Source organism: Protopterus annectens, chromosome 1.part1, assembly GCF_019279795.1.
Source record: "Protopterus annectens isolate FY-2018-M chromosome 1.part1, PAN1.0, whole genome shotgun sequence".
Classification (NCBI taxonomy): Eukaryota; Metazoa; Chordata; order Ceratodontiformes; family Protopteridae; genus Protopterus; species Protopterus annectens.
The window spans coordinates 1,287,050,846-1,287,069,894 of NC_056726.1; positions in this window are offsets into that span (position 1 = coordinate 1,287,050,846).

Consider the following 19,049-nt stretch of genomic DNA (forward strand, 5'->3'; position numbering starts at 1 on the left):
TGAACTACAATATGAACTGGCACCTCACCTAAGTGTCATGTTTAATCATAGCCTCACCTCAGGTTTCGTGCCCACTGAGTGGCGCCGAGCTACAGTTATCCCACTCCACAAGGGGGGATCCACCTTGGATCCCGGAAACTACCATCTCATCAGTCTGACAAGCCTTATCTGGAAGGCCATGGAGCGTATTATCATGGAACTTATAAACAAAGACATTGGCAACCTTCAAATACTGGACCCCACCCAGTTTGGGTTCGTGAAGGGCCGATCTTGTCTCCTGAACCTGATTGACTTCTTCAAATCAGTCTCCAGAGCCTTGGACAAGGGTAAGGTGGTCCACACAGCCTATCTAGACCTTGCCAAGGCCTTTGACACCATCCCCCACTCTGGAATCATAGATAAACTTACTAAGCTGGGCTTAATCCCTACGTCACCCAATGGGTTGCTAACTGGCTTACTGATAAAACCCAGACTGTAAAAGTAGCTGACTCCAAATCCAGCTCCAGACAATTGACAAGTGGAGTACCTCAGGGTTCAGTCCTGGGACTGCTCTTGTTTGGCATCTACTTCTCTGAAGTATAGGCCAACACTAAGGGACTCTGGCTAACAAAGTTTGCAGATGACTGCAAACTGGGAGCCATTATTGAATCCCCAAATGATGTGGATACTGTACAAAAGGGCCTTACAGAAACAGATGCTTGATGCCAAAGCCATGGTCTCAAGCTCAATGCAAGAAATGTATAGTTATCCCCTTTGGGAAAAAACATGTATCCGTGAATTACCATATAGGTGGCAGTACACTAAACACTGAAAGTGTGATAAGAGACTTAGGGACACAGGTGGACAGTGGTCTCACCTTTGATAACCACATCGCCACAACAGTCAGGAAATCCTTCCATGTGGCACACCTCATCACTAAGGGTTTTTCATCTGGAAAAAAGGAGGTCATTGTCCCACTGTACTCATCCCTCATTAGACACATTATAGAATACAATGCCCCATTTGGTATGTACCTCTCAAGACATCTGCAACAACTGGAAAGGCTGCAGAAATACCTCACTAAAAGAATCACAGGCCTAAAGCAGATGCCCTTTGCTGACCACCTTAAAAAACTCCAGCTATACTCTGTCGCATATCGTCTACTCAGAAGCAATCTCTGCTTAACATACAAGGCCATGTCAAACCCAGAGCTGTTGGACATGCTGCACTTAAAGAAATCCCAATTCCTCCGAGCCACACGCTCCAGGGATCTAAACCTTGTCATCACAATAAACAAAACATGCTGGAGGGATAGGTTCCTGACCCAGAGACTCCCCAGACTCTGGAATAGATTGCCCATACATGTCAAGCAGAGTGCCTCTTTGGCCCTCTTCAAAAGGAACCTTGATGATTGGATGGGAGAAAGGAAATTCACCCCGGGATCACATCAGGTGCCCTGCTAGACAGGGGTCCAGGGAAGTAAATAGTGTGGGAAGAAATAGCCAGGGAATTGTTATGGCTAGGCTTGTATAGGCCCTAGGGCTGATAGCTTAGTACCAACCTATGAACCTATGACTACCAGAAGGACATATACATGTATAGACTAAGGATGATCAATATGACAATCTGCTCAGTGAGCAATTGGGTTGGTCCTAGAGTGGAAGAGAAGCTGGGGAGGGGTCACTGATGGCTGTTTAAGGAAAAAAAGTCTGTGCTTCAAGGCTTTTGCATCTAAACAGGGCACTGCTAACCCCTGCTGCAGGAAGTACAGCAATGGCAAATGTAAGGCTTAAATACATGACAAAATAAATATTTTTAAGTCTAGCTACCAATAAGAAAGCACACAATGAGACTTCCTCCAGCAATACCCAACTCAGATGAGGCTAGATCTACACACTTCTGCCACAAAGGTGCAGGGAAGCCCTTTTAATGTAAGATGGCTGGTATAGTTCTCAGGTTTAGCAATAACAGTCTAGATTCAGCAGATCTGAATCTTGTCTATGCTATTTAAGGCAATAGTAAGAATCAGTCTCTCAATCCTAATATGCAAAGCCATGGAATGAATTATAATAGAAATGATAAACAAGGACATTGACAACCTGCAGACACTCACTAGAACCATCCCAAGTTAGCTTTTTTAAAGGAAGATCACGCATACTTAACCTGGTAGACTACTTTGAGAGGGTCAGCAAGGCAACAGACAAAGTTAAAGCAGTGCATAATGCATATCTTGACATGGTTAAGACATTCAAAATAATACCCCACTCAGGCATTGTTGAAAAGCTCACTGAACTAGGACTAAATCTTTGTGTAACTTGCTGGATTCATGGCTTGGCTCACATACAGGACCCAAGTAGTCAGGATCAGTGAGATCACCTTCACCAAGAGGCTGATCACCAATGGAGTACCACAGGGCTCTGTGCTGGGCCCACTCCTGTTTGGCATCTAATTTTGGGAAGCCAAGGCTAACATTTAGGGTCTATGGCTCACCAAATTCACAGAAGGCTGTAAATGGAAGCTATTATTGGTTCCTCCTGGAGACACCAACATCTTGCAAGTGGGTTTAACACAGACAACTGACTGATGCCAAAGCAATGGCCTAAAACTCAATGCCAAAAATGCATTATAATATCCTTTGGGAAAGTGTTAACCCAAGCTAATTACTCCATTGATAAAATGCCCTAAGAGTCGACCCATTAATAAGGGATGTGGTAACATACATGTAGACAGTGATCTGGCCTTTGTCCAACAAGCCACCCAACGTATAGATAAGGGTATGGCATCCGGGTCCAAGGAAGTTATAATACCACTGTACCCAGGCATTATCAGACCTACCATTGAATAGACTGCCACCTTTGGGATGCATTTATAATGCAGATGCCAAACTGGATGGTGCAGTGGTGCAGCGGTAGCATTGTTGCCTCAGAGAAAGTGGCTCTCCGGTTCGATTCTCAGCTGGGGTGCCTTCTGTGCGGTGTCTGTATGTCCTCCCTGCATTCGTGTGGGTTTCCTCTGGATGCTCTGGTTTCATCCCACATTATAAAGACATGCATCTAGAGCTTTTCTCCCTGGGCCTCTGCTGAAAATTGGCTTTGTTCCAAGTCGGACTTTCCCGGTTAACAAATGTTAAATAAATAAATAAGTGAATAGTAAATTTAACCAGAGACTTGCAACAGCTGGAACTCCCACAAAGGTTTCTCACCAGGAGAATTAAGAGCATAAATACCCTGTCCTACACTGATCACCTAAAGGCTCCGCCTCTATATTCAGTCATCTACAGGATGCTGAGAAGAGATCGATGTCTGGCTTACAGTGCTTCCTCATTCCCAGCATTGATGGATCTGTTGCACATGCTGAAAACAATCAACACCAAAAAGACAGAGTTATCTGAACTTCTTTTGTGACATAAATAGAATGTGCTGGTGAGACAGATCTGTGCCTCAAAGGATCACTGACTACAAAATAGGCACCTCATCCATGTAAAACAGAGTTCTTCTCTGATGCTATTAAAGCAAAACTTTGGCAATCGGATGGGAAATATTAAATTTACCCCTGGCCTAGCCCCCATTTCCATTATGAACAGAGGCAGTCAGTAAGAAAAGTATTATCCTAGCAAACACCCCCCTCTACAAATCGTTAGTTACTCTACTGTCTACTGTCATGCATCTACCTATATAGATGCGCATGATACTCGGGACCCATATGATTTGGGGTACGCAGTTAAGCTTGTAAGGGTTCTAGTGGTCATTAGCATAGTAACAACTTATGAACCTATGAAAGAACAGATCCAGCTAGAATTACCAGTTGTATTTGCCCAGATATTACCACTAAGTTAATTTGTTCATTTTTGTCAAGAGTTAATGCCGATAGAAGCATGGGGCCTAAGAATGTGTCAGGAAAACTTCTTTATACTGTGTTTGATTAATGTTTTTAATTCCTTTTCTTTATCACTTAATGTTCTGTTGCTGCATGGAGTTGTACTGTCTACTTGCAACTGGGCAAACATTGCCCTAATATTTGAGGGTGGTGGAGTTTTGACAAACCTGAGAACTATCACCCAGTTAGATTAACATCTATTTTTAGCCAGTACTTTTAGAGATGTTTGCTTTGTATATTTGACAGATTATTTAATGCTGATACGCATCAGAATCGTTTTGGAAGGAAACATTCAGCATCTTCTTTCCTGACTTGCCTTTACAATCATGTAAGCAATGGCGTACACATTATGTCTGTATTATCACATCTGCAATATTGACTAAAACAAAAATCCCAATCCTCATAACATTTAAAAAAAAATAAACATGCAAAAGCCTGACAACAGATCACACTGATTTACAAGATATACAATATGAAGAAGAAAATTAAAAAAAAAAAGTTCTTGCAAAAGGGCATGCCTTCTGCACCCAATATGCGAGGGGCAAGCTCTACACATCTCCCAAACCTAGATATATACATGAACAACACAGTTGCACTTACTCAAGAGAACAGAGAAATATTTTTGCAGAAGGGAATCACTGTCTGTGCAGTGATACTACACCAGTCATGTTTTCCTGCTATAAACTGACTTTATAAATAAGAGAACTTCATTCTCCACATCATCAAATGTTCAGAAAGCAAAGCCCTGTGTAGCATTAGCTTACATATCTCTCAACCTCCTTTAACAAAAAATCTGGACAAAGCCAAAAATAATGGTGGGACAAAGCACCAAAACTAGGGACATAATTTAAATATTGCTCTCAGAACTTATAAAGTTGACAGATTAAAAGATGTTTTATTATGCATTTTCTGAAGGATATGAAATCTGAAATCCAAATGCCTGTCATTATTTCATCAGTTCAGTCCTCACTGATTTGCCACAAAAATCCAGAAAACTACAAATTTTATGAGGTTCAGACCAAAAATATCAGGCAAAAATGTGGACATTCTGAGAAAATATGGACAGTTGAGAGATATGCTTACTACACTTGTTTCACCTCAAAAATATTTTAGCTTACTCTTATTTTTCCTACAGGAACCAGAGTTAATTAACACAGTATTTTTCATACTTAGAAAAATCAGCCCAAAGACCAATCGAAATTAAACATGATTTCACATCTTGCTGCTAACTGCTTGCATCTTGCCATTGTATATCTGCCTGAGTCAGAAATATCTCTTACATTACATGCACAGTTCTCCAGAAGATACAGTTACAGATTTAACTACATATTTCTCTATACTACATAAAAGATGTAATAGGTGACTCTATCGTCAGGCACACTGACGTCCTGCTCGCCAGGCTGAACAAGGAGAAGGTCACGGTGAGCTGCCTGTCGGGCGGTAGGATCCGCCACATAACACAAGCACTCAGGTCACTCCAAGGCAAGTACAAATATGACTCAGTCATTGTCCATGCTGGTGTGAATGACCTGGGATGTACCTCCCTGGACTACATGAAAAGAGACATAGAGGAGCTCTCTGAGCATGTAGCCCAGGCCGGTATGACTCTGACCTTGAGTAGCATCTTACCCTCACCAAGAATGATGCCACAATATGAAGACAAGATGATTAATTCCAACAATTGGCTTAAGTATTGGTGTCATTCAAAGGGGATCCAATGCCTGTCAGCCTGGGATGACATGCTCAACAAGTCACGATGCTTCGCTAGGGATGGCTTGCACATGTCACCCCTGGGCTTTTGGATATTGGCAAATGCTCTTGCTACCCCTATAGTGCCTTTTTTAGGCAAGGCTCAAAAGACAAACCCACCTCCATAGGTATCACAAGGGATAAGAAACTAAGAGTAATGCTACTCAATGCCAGAAGTCTAAACCTCAAGATGCACACACTCAAAACTCTCCTTAGCATGGAGAACATAGATATCTGTGCAGTAACAGAAACCTGGTTCAAGGCTCCCGAGAGCACCCCAGCACTTCCAGGTTATACCTCATACCATGCTTTTCGGCCCCAAAACTTGGACTGAACTACAAAAGGAGGGGGGAGTATTAATATTCATCAAAGATACCCACACCTCCAGGTTGGTGGCACAGCACAAAGCATCAGAGACTATCCATGTGCAACTAACAGTGGGTAAAACTGCCTTCAAGTTTATAGCCTGCTACAGACCACCCTCCCAAACCCAGGAACCCCACTCGGCCTTCCTGAGAACACTGGAAAATATCAAGGTCTCTCCAAACACCATTATATTGGGCGACTTCAACTACCCAAACATAGACTGGGAGCATTACTTTAGCTCCAACACCCTAGCCCAAAGGTTCCTAGAATTTATAAACTCAAATGCTATGGAACAACTTGTTACCACTCCCACAAGAGGGGAAAACATACTGGACTTGATCATCACCAACATGGGGACTTTATGCTCCAGACCAGAAGTGTATCCCTCACTGGTAAGATCAGACCATAATCTAATCTCATTGGATATTCACATCCTGACCCCACCCCCTGCCCAGAAAACCACAGTGAAAAACTTCTCTAAAGCAAATTTCACACTCCTCAAAACCGAGGTGGAATCCTTTAAAGCCCCCGGGCCTGTGGAAAATACGGCCCAGACCGCAGAATCCTTTATAAACGCATTCTATGAACACCTTCAGGAATGCATGGATCATGCAATCCCAAATAAAACCAAGATCCAATCCTCCAAAGGCAGACATCCTGTCTGGTGGACCCCAGCCATAAACAAACTATACAGTAGAAGGAGGAAGCTACTACATGATAGAGCAAAATCCCAAAAAGGTAAGACATCTCTGATCAGTATTAGCAAAAAACTACGGGCACTCATAAAATCGTCTAAGGCCAGCTTCGAGAGAAAAATTGCACAGGACACTAAGGATAATCACAAGGCTTTCTTTAGTTATGTTAGTATCCTGGGTGGGAATTCCCAGATATGCTCAGAATTAGTCCAAAATGACAAAAAATACACCAAACCCACAGACATTGCCAACATGCTAGCTGACAGGTTCAGCGCAAACTTCTCCCCTCCCCACCAAAAGGGCAAATATCTATCCCAGCAGAGTGCTGCCCCCCTGACATCTCAGATGCTCAGGTAAGAGCCGCCCTCTCCAAAGCAAAAAACACAGCATCAATGGGACCAGACGGTGTCCCGGGCTGCATCCTACATGAACTCCAAGAAGAGCTAAACCCAAACATAAAACTATTGTTCAATCTCAGCCTTACTACAGGATATGTACCCAAAGAGGGCCATACAGCAACAGTGGTCCCTCTCCACAAAGGTGGTGCCTCAACGGATCCTGAAAACTATCGCCCCATAAGCCTGACTAGCTTGGTCTGCAAAGCTATGGAAAGGATCATCATGGATCTCATAAATAAAGATATTGGGGACCTACAGACACTGGATCCTACCCAGTTTGGCTTTGTTAAGGGCAGATCCTGCCTCTTAAACCTGGTCGATTTCTTTGAAACAGTCACCAAGGCCATTGATGAGGGGAAGGTGGTCCACACAACCTACCTGGACCTCGCAAAAGCCTTCGATACAATACCCCACTCGGGCATTATAGATATGCTCACCAGCTTAAATATAAACCCCTATGTCACTAGATGGGTTGCAAACTGGCTCAAGGACAGAACCCACATGGTTAGAATTGCTGGAACCATGTCAGACTCCAAACCAGTTACAAGTGGCATCCCACAAGGCTCCGTCCTGGGACCTCTCTTGTTCGGTAAATATTTCTCGGAGGTACAGGCCAACATGGAAGGACTGTGGCTGACCAAGTTCGCAGATGACTGCAAACTGGGCGCCATAAGCGACTCTCCAGCCGACACAAGCATCCTCCAAAAGGGCCTCATAGAAACAGACAACTGGTGCCAGAGCCATGGCCTCAAGCTAAATGCAAAAAAGTGTATAGTCATCCCCTTTGGCAAAAACAAAGTGCCCACGAATTGCCACATAGGTGGTAATCCATTAAGTACAGAAGAAGTAATTAGGGACCTGGGGACCCAAGCTGATAGCAATCTCTCATTTGGCAACCACGTGGCCAAAGTGGTTAGAAAAACATTTTATATAGCCCACCTAATCATGAAGGGATTCACATCTAGATCAGGGGAGGTCATCGTGCCTCTTTACTCATCCCTCATCAGGCCCATAATTGAGTACAATGCCCCGTTTGGGATGTACCTTACCAGACACCTGCAGCAACTGGAAAGACCCCAAAAGTACCTCACCAAGAGGATCAAAGGGCTCAAACAGATGCCATATGCTGCCCGGTTAAAGAAACTCCAGCTCTACTCAGTGGCATACCGCCTGCTCAGAGGCGAGCTGTGCCTGACGTATAAAGCCATGTCCAACCCGGAATTAATGGACATGCTGCACCTCAGAAAATCCAAATCCCATCGAGCTACGCTCGAGAGACTTGAACCTCAGCACTGAAATAAATAGGACATGCTGGAGGGACAGATTCATAACCCAGAGGTTCCCTTCACTCTGGAATAAAATCCCAGTCCAGGTTAGGCAGAGTCCCTCATTGACTCTCTTCAAGAGGAATCTTGATGAGTGGATGGGGGATCGTAGGTTTACCCCGGGTATCACTTCTGTGTCACTGTTAGACAGAGGCACAGTATACTAATCTCGAAAAAGGGCATAGCAAAATTCATTTAAAATGGGTGGCGAAAGCCAAACATACTCTGGCTAGGCTTATAAATGCCCTAGGGCAGATAGCCTAGTATGAACCTATGAACCTATAAGAACAAATACAATGAATACATCCTCCAATTGCAATTACACAGAGCAGTTTGTTCTGTATATATTGCTTAAAATTCACGACAGTCTGATGTAAGGAAAGAAAACAATGGAGGCATCATATTTTACTCAATGCCAGAAGTCTAAACCTCAAGATGCACACACTCCTGTCCTATGGTGTTACAATTTCTCCGAGTAACAGCCTCTTGCAAGTTTGTTGGAAATATCCCTCAAGAAATGGACCTTTAGTTGAGAATACCCTCTTATTTCAATACCCAGTCCCTTGTCCAAAAGACTATTTGATGTGTCATCCTGGGTAACAGGGATAGGCTCTGCTCGAATTAAGTCCACCTTGACAGACTGTGTTTTTGTCCTACCACCTCCTTCACTATGTGTTAAATAAGATATCTCTGCCATATCTACAGACTATTGTTGATATTATAGTCAACACTGATATTTTCGGCCTGCTTGCTACCTCCCTGGCATATTTGTATGGCACAGTGGTACAGCAGTTGCATTGTCTCCTCATAGCAAGATGTTCTCCGGTTCGATTCTCAGCTGGGATGCCTTCTGTGTGGAGTCTGCATGTCCTCCCTGTGTTCATGTGGGTTTCCTCTGGGTGCTCCAGTTTCCTCCCATGTTACAAAGACATGCATCTGGAGTATTTCTCCCTAGACCACCACTGAAAATTGGCTTCATTCCAAGTCGGACTTTCCCAGTAAACAAATGATAAATAAATATTGGAGAATATACAGCCCATGAACAGCTGCAGAATGAATATCATTGAAGTAAGGAAGAGCATAATCTCCTGCTCCTGGTAGGATGTGATCTACTAGCCTCTTAAACATTGCTGGGGCAGTCTACAATACAAAATGTATTTTATTATAATTGCATTAACCAAAAGGGGCCACAGATGCCTGCATCTCCATGATTACAGGTGTCAGTGGTACCTGCCAGTAAATCCTGGTTGTTACTCCAATTTTCAACATGCCTTCCAGTTCCTTGGGCATAGATTACCCAGTTCTATTAGACAAATTGTTTGATGGGCCAGTTAGGTCTTGTGTCAACATGTTGACTCACTAGGTAGGTATGCTGTGGCATACAACTCAACGTACCTCTAAATTCCTGTAGTTCTTCTTTGATTTCCAGAATCTGGGTAGAAAAAAGCTTCTGGGAAAGGGCTATCTCATCCACTAACATATTTGACTGAGCCACTCTGAGAAGATCTATCATCAGATCTGGAACCAGTTCTTCCCATAACCCATTGCAAACATGGAGCACCAGGGCCTGTATGTCACTGTAGGACTTTATCACGCAAACATAACAGAGTTTGTGTTTATGCCTTCTGCCTAGCAACTCTGTCAAACAGATAACATCACTCACTATTTTCAAAATAGCATTGGACCCCCTTATAGGCTGCTTGTTGTGTCTAACAGGAATAGGCACCATAACCTGTTGCCCAACAGAATATTGATTGGTTTGCCTGTCTATTTTTACTAGACATTTAGCTGCTGCTGTGGAAGTGTCAGGTACTCATGGGATATGCACATTGGCCCCATAAACCTAGTCCTGAAGTTCTGGACATACTTTACAAGACTGTGAGAATCACACTCACATTCCAACTTATCAAGAATGAAATCCAGGGTTCCCCTCACCCTGTGGCTATACCACACTGCAAAGGGCAAAAACATGTGAATTCCTGAGGTACCACATGTTATGCAAAGAGAAGGTGTGGCTCCTCCTTGAACTGATTTTGCAATACCCTCAATATCATCTTCAATGTAGAATTAAACTTCTCTACCAAGCTATTGTTCTAAGTGTGCTAGCAGGTAATCTTTAAATTCTTTAACTCTCAACACTTCTGTAATAGGACACCAGGTCTGACATGAAGCTGACACATGGATTTGTCATTACTTCTCTGGAAAACTCTATCCATCTAGAAATGACTAGCAAAGCCATTTACAACATTGTATGCTTCAGCAGAAGGCATAGCCACTACACCTGACTATCTAGAGGCATAATCCGTCACTACAGGATATATTTCTTTCCTGTAGGGCTTGAGATTTTAAGAGGTTTCACAAAGCGTCCCGTACCCTGTGAAACAGTTCCCCAATAACAGACGAATGCATCAAAGCAATTTTAGATTTATCACATGCCTTGCCAACCTTCTGAAACTGGCAGCTTTCCATGTGGTACCCTGTTACATTCTTTGCAATACTTAGCCAATAAAAAAATTCTGTATTAGCCATCTTTTAGTATGCCTTATGCCCATGTGACCTACAAAAGGAATATTATAAGCCATGGCCAAAACTGCCTGTTGGCAGGGCTCAAGTCACTACCAATTGCACTAGTATTTATCCTACTATAGTTTTATAGGTTTACAGGCTCGTAGGTGTTTACTAGGCTAACAAATACAAGAGTTTTTTAAGTCTAGCTATACATCCCCAATCTCTGACAAGTTATTGTACTTTTGATAAGTGTAACCAGGAGCTTGGGAGATGAAACATTTACAAGCAGTGTGATGAGACATGTGCAGGCTGCCTGTATCCATTATAGGTACCAATCCAAGATGAATTTCATGCTTCCCATCTAATTATTCAAGTTACACTTGAATTGGGTTAGGGAGGAACTCTGCTTCAAATGGATGTAGAGCCTGCACCACAGAAGGGGTAATTTCTGGGATACATACCTGTCTCTCCAGTGGGTCCAATTTATATCACAGGCGAGGTTTAAGTCTTTAGAATGGGTAATTCTGATGCTGTTTGTTTTGCAGATATGCAGGCGGTCGATCAGGGTGGAGTCTGACAATGCCTTATATGCCAGGCATATATCTCCCCTCAACAGCTTGCAGGAGACAGAATACAGGGATAGGACCTTGAGGCAGTCTGCATAGGACATGTTACTTACACCTTGTATTCTTTTAGCGAGGAACCTGTGTGCATGTTCCAATTTTTAGATGTGCCTGGTTAGGTACATACCAAAGGGGGTATTGCGCTTAATGATGGGTCTGATGAATGCTGAATACAGTGGAACAATAATTTCCTTGGACCTACATGCCATACCTTTCTTTATAAGTTGCGCAACATAGAATGATTTTCTCACTACTGTAGACACATGATGGTCAAAGGCTGAATTACTGTCTATGTGTGTGTCCCCAAGCCTGTGACTACTGGGTCAGCTCTTAGGGGTCTGTTACCAATATGACAGTGGACAACTTCCCAAAAGGATACTGTTATGCATTTCATAGCATTTAGTTTTAGGCGTTGACACCAGTTATTTGTCTGTGTCATCCCTTCTTGTAGAACATTTGTGCCAGTGCGGGATTCTATGACCACTCCTAATTTACACTCATCTGCAAAATTAGTCAACCAGAGGCCATTGACACTGGCCTTGATTTCACAGAGTAAACAGAACAACACAAGTAAATGCCAACAAGGAACAGTCACAGGAGAGATCCCTGAGGGACTACACTTGTGACTTGCCTGCTTGTAGAGGTAGACTCCCCAATTCTAACTTCCTGGGTCCTGGCTATGAGCCAGCTGACTATCCACCAGGTGACATAAGGGTTTATACCAAACCTCTTGAGTTTCTCAGCAATGCTGAGTGGAGAATTGTGTGAAATGCCTTGCCCAGGTCAAGGTAGGCAGTGTGAACCATTCTGCCCTCACTGATTGCTTTGGTGACCTTTTTAAAGAAGTCTACTAAGTTGACTAGGCATGTCCTGCCCTTGATGAAACCAAATTCGGTTAGGACCAGTGTCTGGAGGTTTTCTATGTCATTACTGATCATTTCCATTATTATTCTTTCCATGGCTTTACATATGAGACTAGTGTGACTTATGGGTCTGTAGTTTCCAGGGTCAGTAGATGGTCCAGCTTTGATCACAGGGATGACTGTTGCTGTTCTCCATTCATGAAGCCTGTTTGGAAGCTATAGTTAAATAGCAATTCCAGAGGGCCTGATAAGTAATGTTTCATGCAAGTTAGAAGAAATTCTGGGATATTGTCTGGGCTCATTGATGCAGTGTTCATGGCCTTAGAGACAGCATTAAGGACTTGTTCCCTAGTGATAGTAGCAGAAGTTATATTTTATGGTATTTCCTGATGGAAGGTTAGGGTGGAGAGAGAATTAAAGTTTGAGCTTAATTTGTTGGCCAGGAGGTTTGCTGTATCTTCTGGTTCAGTATAGGTGGCTCTAGTAACAACGAGCTCTTCATACAATTCTGTATTGCCTCTGTGGTCGCATACATAGCTAAAGAATGCCCTGTGGATGTCCTTGGCCTGGGAGGCCAAATTTAGCTCAAATTTAGCTTTTATAGACTTTATTTGTCCTCTGAGTTGTTTGTTTAGTTGGATGCAAGTGATTTTATTCTGCTGAGTGCTACACCATGGTGGCTTGTTTTCTAAATTAGTTCTGCACTTCTTTTGGGTGGGTATAACTGCCTCTATGCAGCTGTTAACATGCTTGTATCAGCTCTTGTGAACAGTTCAGTGCAGGGAGTAGTGTTCTCAGGGTTTGTGGGGGCTTGAAATTTTGCCAGGTTATCACTTAATAGTAGGAACGTAACCTTAGAGTAGTTCCTGAATATTCCAGGGTTAGTTGGGTTTCCAGATTTTAATTTTACTTCAAAGGAGACCATTTTGTCATCTGACCTTACCAGAGAAGCCATATCTCCAGGGGTTGTGCAGCACTCTCCCATATTAGTGAGGACCAGCTCCAGTATGTTTGCTCCTCTGGTTGGGGTATTGAAAATCTTGTCCGGGGAGTTTCTGTTTAAAAAATCCAGGGATCTCTGGGCCTATAGGTTTGGTGTTGTATATGATTCCCAGTTAATAGTGGGTAGATAATGTCACCTATGACTATGGTATTGGGTTGGATGGTTAGTGTTTCTAATAAGTTTGAATACATTTTATGGATTTCCTGGGTCCTAGAGGGGGACCTATAGCTTGCTAAGGAGTGGCAATGGATTTTGCCTATAGTTATTCAAACATGGAGAATATGACAGAAAACTTAAACCAAGAAAAACAAAAAATGGAAGGAGCCACCAACAAAGCACCAACAGCACTGATCCACAATGATATAAACTGTTTATTGACAAGTTCTCCAAACATGGCGAGCCTTAAGTACTTTGTCTTGTTAGACCAGCCTTGAGGTATATTTATTTTTTATGTAAATTGAGAGGGTCTATATTATAACATCGAAGTCTTAAAACTTTGAATGTTATAATATCGAACCCTATGCACCGAACGTTGAAAATAGCGAAGCTGCAGAATATCTAATACTTTCCTAGGGAAAGTATTTGGTGGGCCATTTCTGCAGCTTCGCTATTTCCTCAACTGTGGAGCGAAGGCTACGGACCGGGTTAAGGTAAGTGTGCAAACAGATCGGGTTAAGGTGAGTGTGTGATAGTTAGGGACCTTAGGGTTAGGGAGTGGGTAAGGTGAGTATGCGATAGGGACTTTAGGGTTAAGGACGGGTAAGGTGAGTATGCGATAGTTAGGGACCTTAGGGTTAGGGAGCGGGTAAGGTGAGTGTGTGGTAGTTACGGACCTTAGGGTTAGGGTTGGGTTAAGGTAAGTGGATAGCTAGTAGTGTATGTATGGTTTAGTGTAGGGTTTTGTGAAGTGTATGTGTGTGGATTATTTATTTTGGTGTGCTTGTGTTGTGTGTATGTTTGTCAGAACAGTGAATTTTTCCCCTGGGAAAAAATTTGCTATTCTGAGTATTCAGTGTTATAGTCATTCGATCGAAATGGTTCAATATTATAATATTCAAAGTTTTCAGACTTCGATGTTATAATATAGACCCAAATTGAGACACCTCCACCTTTAGTCCCTGACTGTGAAGTAGCTGGTCTAAATCTGTGGAAGGCATTATAGCCTTACACTTCCAGTGTGCTCTCCATGGCTTTAAACCATGTTCCAGTGACTGCACAGACATCAGCATTCTTTAGGGTGAGGAGAGCTTGTAGAGAATGTAGTTTCTTGCCTAGATTCCTAGCATTGAGCATTAATACCTTTAGATTTTCATGGTCTTGATTTGCTATATCCGAAGTACTTTCAGTCTGACATTGCCTAAAAATGTCCCAATGGGGAGGACAATGTTTTAGCTAATATATGAAACCCTGGAGGCAAGAGATTCAGACCATCCCCGGCAAAGCAGCGTTGTCTGTTGACCATCTCCTTCCATGCTGTATTGCACTCCCTTAGAATGACACCAGAAACTAAGCCAATTATTAAAGTCAATCATCTTCTGCTAATATTGTGGCCTCATCCTTGGAGAAGGTAAAATGTTATTCAGTGCTAGGCTCATACCAGCTTCTGAGAGCTCAATGATATCTTTCTTCATATAGTCTAGGGTGGTACGTCTCAGGTCATTTATACCCACATGGACTACACCTGAGTCATACTGGTACTTGTGGTCCAATGACCTGAGTGTGTTGTAATGTGGTGGATCATGGTCCCTGAATAACAAGGGACTGTGACTTTCTTGTTTCTCAGCCTGGTGAGAGGGACATACAAATAGAACAAATTAGAATTACTATGGTCATTTTGTAAGGTACATAGATATAGTATACATATATGTTATATGCAATAATGTAGTTTATTGATACATAAAAGGTAGTTACTATAGGATGGGGTGAGATAAGTGAATAGGAGAAGTTTTAGTCAGGGTTAGTACAGGTGCATAGCCAGTGATTACTGAGATATAGTTTTAGATTCCTTTCAAAAAGTGAGAGAGACGTCTGAGATGTGATTTCAGAGGAGAGTTTATTCCATAGTTTTCCTACAGAGTTAGAGAACAAGGAGCCACATGCTGAGTTGTTGGGTTTAGTAGTATTAATCAGCAGTTTGTTTGAGGAGTGTAGATTTTTGAGATTATTATAAGGTGTAATGAGGCTAGAGAGTATTGGAGTATTGCTAGGTTGATACAGGGTCTTATGGGCTATTGTAAGCTGGTGAAATTGAAGCTGGTTAAGAAATTGAAGCCAGTTTAATTGTTTAAGATTTATACAGTGATGGGTTCTGAAAGGAGAGCCTGTAGCAAATCTAGCAATATTATTACAGGAAGTTGTTAGTTTCTTGAGGTTGTTTTTAGAGAGATTGGTATAAATGGGAGAGGCGTAAAGCAGAGTGGATATTAGGTGAGCTCTGGCTATAGCAGACCTAGCCCCTGGTGTAAAATAGGGTTTAATTTAAAGGGATCCCAGTTTTTTGTTAACTAACTTTATTGTAGCGTTTATGTGAGTATCAAAGTTTAGATTGTTGTCTATTGTTATTCCTAACAGTTTAGTGGTAGGGTCAGGAGAGATGAGAGTACCGTTGTTAGAAGTGAAATTGAAATGTAAAGAGGTGGACTTTCGGGTTGGTGTGAAGAGTAGCAATTTAGTTTTTTTGGGATTTAGAAGGAGGCAGTGGTGAGAAAACCAAAGTTCTACAGTGTTGAATGCTTTTTGGGTAAGAGACTGAAGTTCAGTTTGAGAAGTGGCTGAGCAGATTATGGTAGAGTCATCTGCGTATTGAATGCAAGTGGAGTATTGAATAGCTGTTTGCAGGTCATTAATGAAGATGGAAAATAAGAGTGGGCCTAAAATGGAGCCTTGTGGGACACCGAGGGAGATAGGAAGGTGATTAGATAGTTTATTTTGCCAGAGTACAGCCTGCTGATGATTATGAAGGTAAGATGTAAACCAGTTCAAAGATAGAGGATCAAGTGAAAGAGAATTTAGTGTATGAAGGAGTAGTTGGTGGTTAACCATGTCAAAAGCTTTGGATAGGTCAATGAAGACTGCAGATGAAAGACAATTATTGTTGCGATTATTGTTGATGCAGTTTGTGAATGATAGCAGGGCAGTGGTGGTACTATGGAAAGGTCTGAAGCCATGTTGACAGTTAGCAAGTAGGTTGTTCTGGAGAAGGTGGTTGAGTAGTTGTTTATGGATGCATTTTTCCATAATTTTTGCAATAGGGGATAGTAAAGCTATGGGACGAAAGTTGGAAAAGTCATTGGAGTTCCCCCCTTTATGTAGTGGGATGATAAAATTTTCCAGATTGATGGGACAGTTCCTTCACTTATTGTTCTATTTATCAGAATAGAAATAGGGCAGGCTATGGCTTTAGCTCCTTTTTGCAAGAATTCTGCTGGGAGTTTGTCAGCTTAGGGGGTGGTCAGTTTTAACTTTTGGAGAAGGGAGGAAATGTAGGAAGTAGACACTGGTTGTAGGTGAAATAGAGGGGGCGGATTTGTAGAAGAAGTGGGCAGGTTAGATATATCAGGTGACAGGTGGCTAGCTAGAGTTTGGATGGTATCTGTGAAGAAAGAGTTAAAGGCATTTGCTGTTTGTGTGGGATTCTCAGTGTTTGAGCCTTGTGGGTTGGGTGTGATCAATTGGCCTGGGTGAAGAAGATTGTTAATACTAGTCCAAAATTTTTTGGGTTCTTTGAGAGAGGTTTGTTGTAATTGGAGATAATAATTCTTTTTATTGAGCAGGATGGCTTTTTTGTACTGTTTCTATGTTCTCTAAAGGTTTGGCGGTTTATCAGATTTTTAGTAGTGCACCATTTTGCCCAGGATTTATTTCTAAGTAGGATTTTTTGTTTAGTATTGTTAGTGAGTCAAGGGGCTGGTTTAGCTTTGATTCTAATAGAGCGAGTTGGAGCGTGGTGATCCAGGGTGGCTAAGAATGTGGAATTAAAGTATTCCACTGCTTCATTTAGAGGGAGAGTTTTTAATGGTGTCCAATTACATTGTTTCAGTTCTGTTTGGAAAAGTTCTGTGTTAAATTGCTTTTTAGAGTGTATTGTTCTGAAAGTGTTAGGGAATATTATGTTGGTTTTATGTCTGATAATAAATGTTAGTGAATGGTCACTTAGGTCATCTGGAAGGGTTCTTGTTGTGTAGGTTTGCTGAGGAGTATTAGTAAGTATCCAATCCAAGGTACTTTCTTTGTTATTGAGTCTATTGGTTCTAGTAGGGCAGTTTATAAGTTGTGAGAAGCCATAAAGGTTAATATGGGTAGTGGGGTTAGTATTAGTACATGAATTCCAATCTATATTAAAGTCCCCAAGGACCATGGTTTCTTGTGGGAGATTAATAGAAAGCCAGTTAAGGATATACTCTAGTGTATTACTGTTATTTCCTGGGGGAAGATAAACACAGATAATGTTTATGGCTTTACATGTGTTTACCTGAAGTTTGGAGATAATTATTTCTGCACTAGTGTCTATAAGTAAGTTAAGATTTAAAATGCTGACTTGTAGCTCTGTTTTATAGAGGATTGCTACTCCCCCTCCCTTTTTGGAAGTACGGTCTAGTCTAATGATATTGTAACCAGGTGGGGTGATTTCATTGTCTTTAATGGTAGGTTTTAGCCATGTTTCTGATAAACATAGGATATCAAATGGGTGAGCCTGTAGGAGGGCGTGAACTTGAGCAATTTTCTTGCAAATACTACGTATGTTCAGATGTGCTATTGAGAGTGAGTTGGTAGGTTTGGTAGGTGATAGGGTCATAGTTTTGTCTTGGTTGTTGTTTGCAGTGGTAGGGGGATAGTTAGGGCCAGGGTTGGGGCGAATGTCTCCATCTAATAGTGAGTGGGGGAGTGTTAAAGGGTTAGGCTGTTGCAGCTTACAACAGAAGTCAAATAATTTTCTAGTTTTCAGGTTAGTGAACTTAATGTGTGCTAGTATATGATATTTGGCTAGTAGGTAGCTGAGTTTAAAAATGAGGTTTAGGAAGTTTTGAGAGAAAGATATTGTTGGTGTTGAGGTGTGTTTGGATGGGAAGGGAAGGGTATAGTGGAGATAGGAGGTAAAGAGATAGGTGATGGCTAGAGGAGGTAATAAAAAGACCCAAATTAATAAATGTACTTTGTGGGGGATGATTGGCATAGACATTTTAAAGGATGGTGAGGTGAGAGAGAAGTGTGAGGTAGGTATTAAAAGCACTGGAGAGATATAGTAGTTGGTTAGGTGTTAGGAAAAGGAGGGATGAGAGGTAGGTATAAGTGGGTGGGTTGTGAAAGAAAGGGGGTTGGGAGTGTTAATGATGTTTTTTGCAGATAGGTGTAGGTATAGAGGGGTGTGTCCTTTAGGGGAATAATTGTAGGAGTACTAGCGGTGGGTGGAATTTGGGGGCAGTGTAGGGGAGCGGAGTGAGCCCAAAGGGTGAACGGAGCGGGTAGAGACAAGAGAGTGGGTGTGTTTGGATGGGAAGGGAAGGGTATAGTGGAGATAGGAGGTAAAGAGATAGGTGATGGCTAGAGGAGGTAATAAAAAGACCCAAATTAATAAATGTACTTTGTGGGGGATGATTGGCATAGACATTTTAAAGGATGGTGAGGTGAGAGAGAAGTGTGAGGTAGGTATTAAAAGCACTGGAG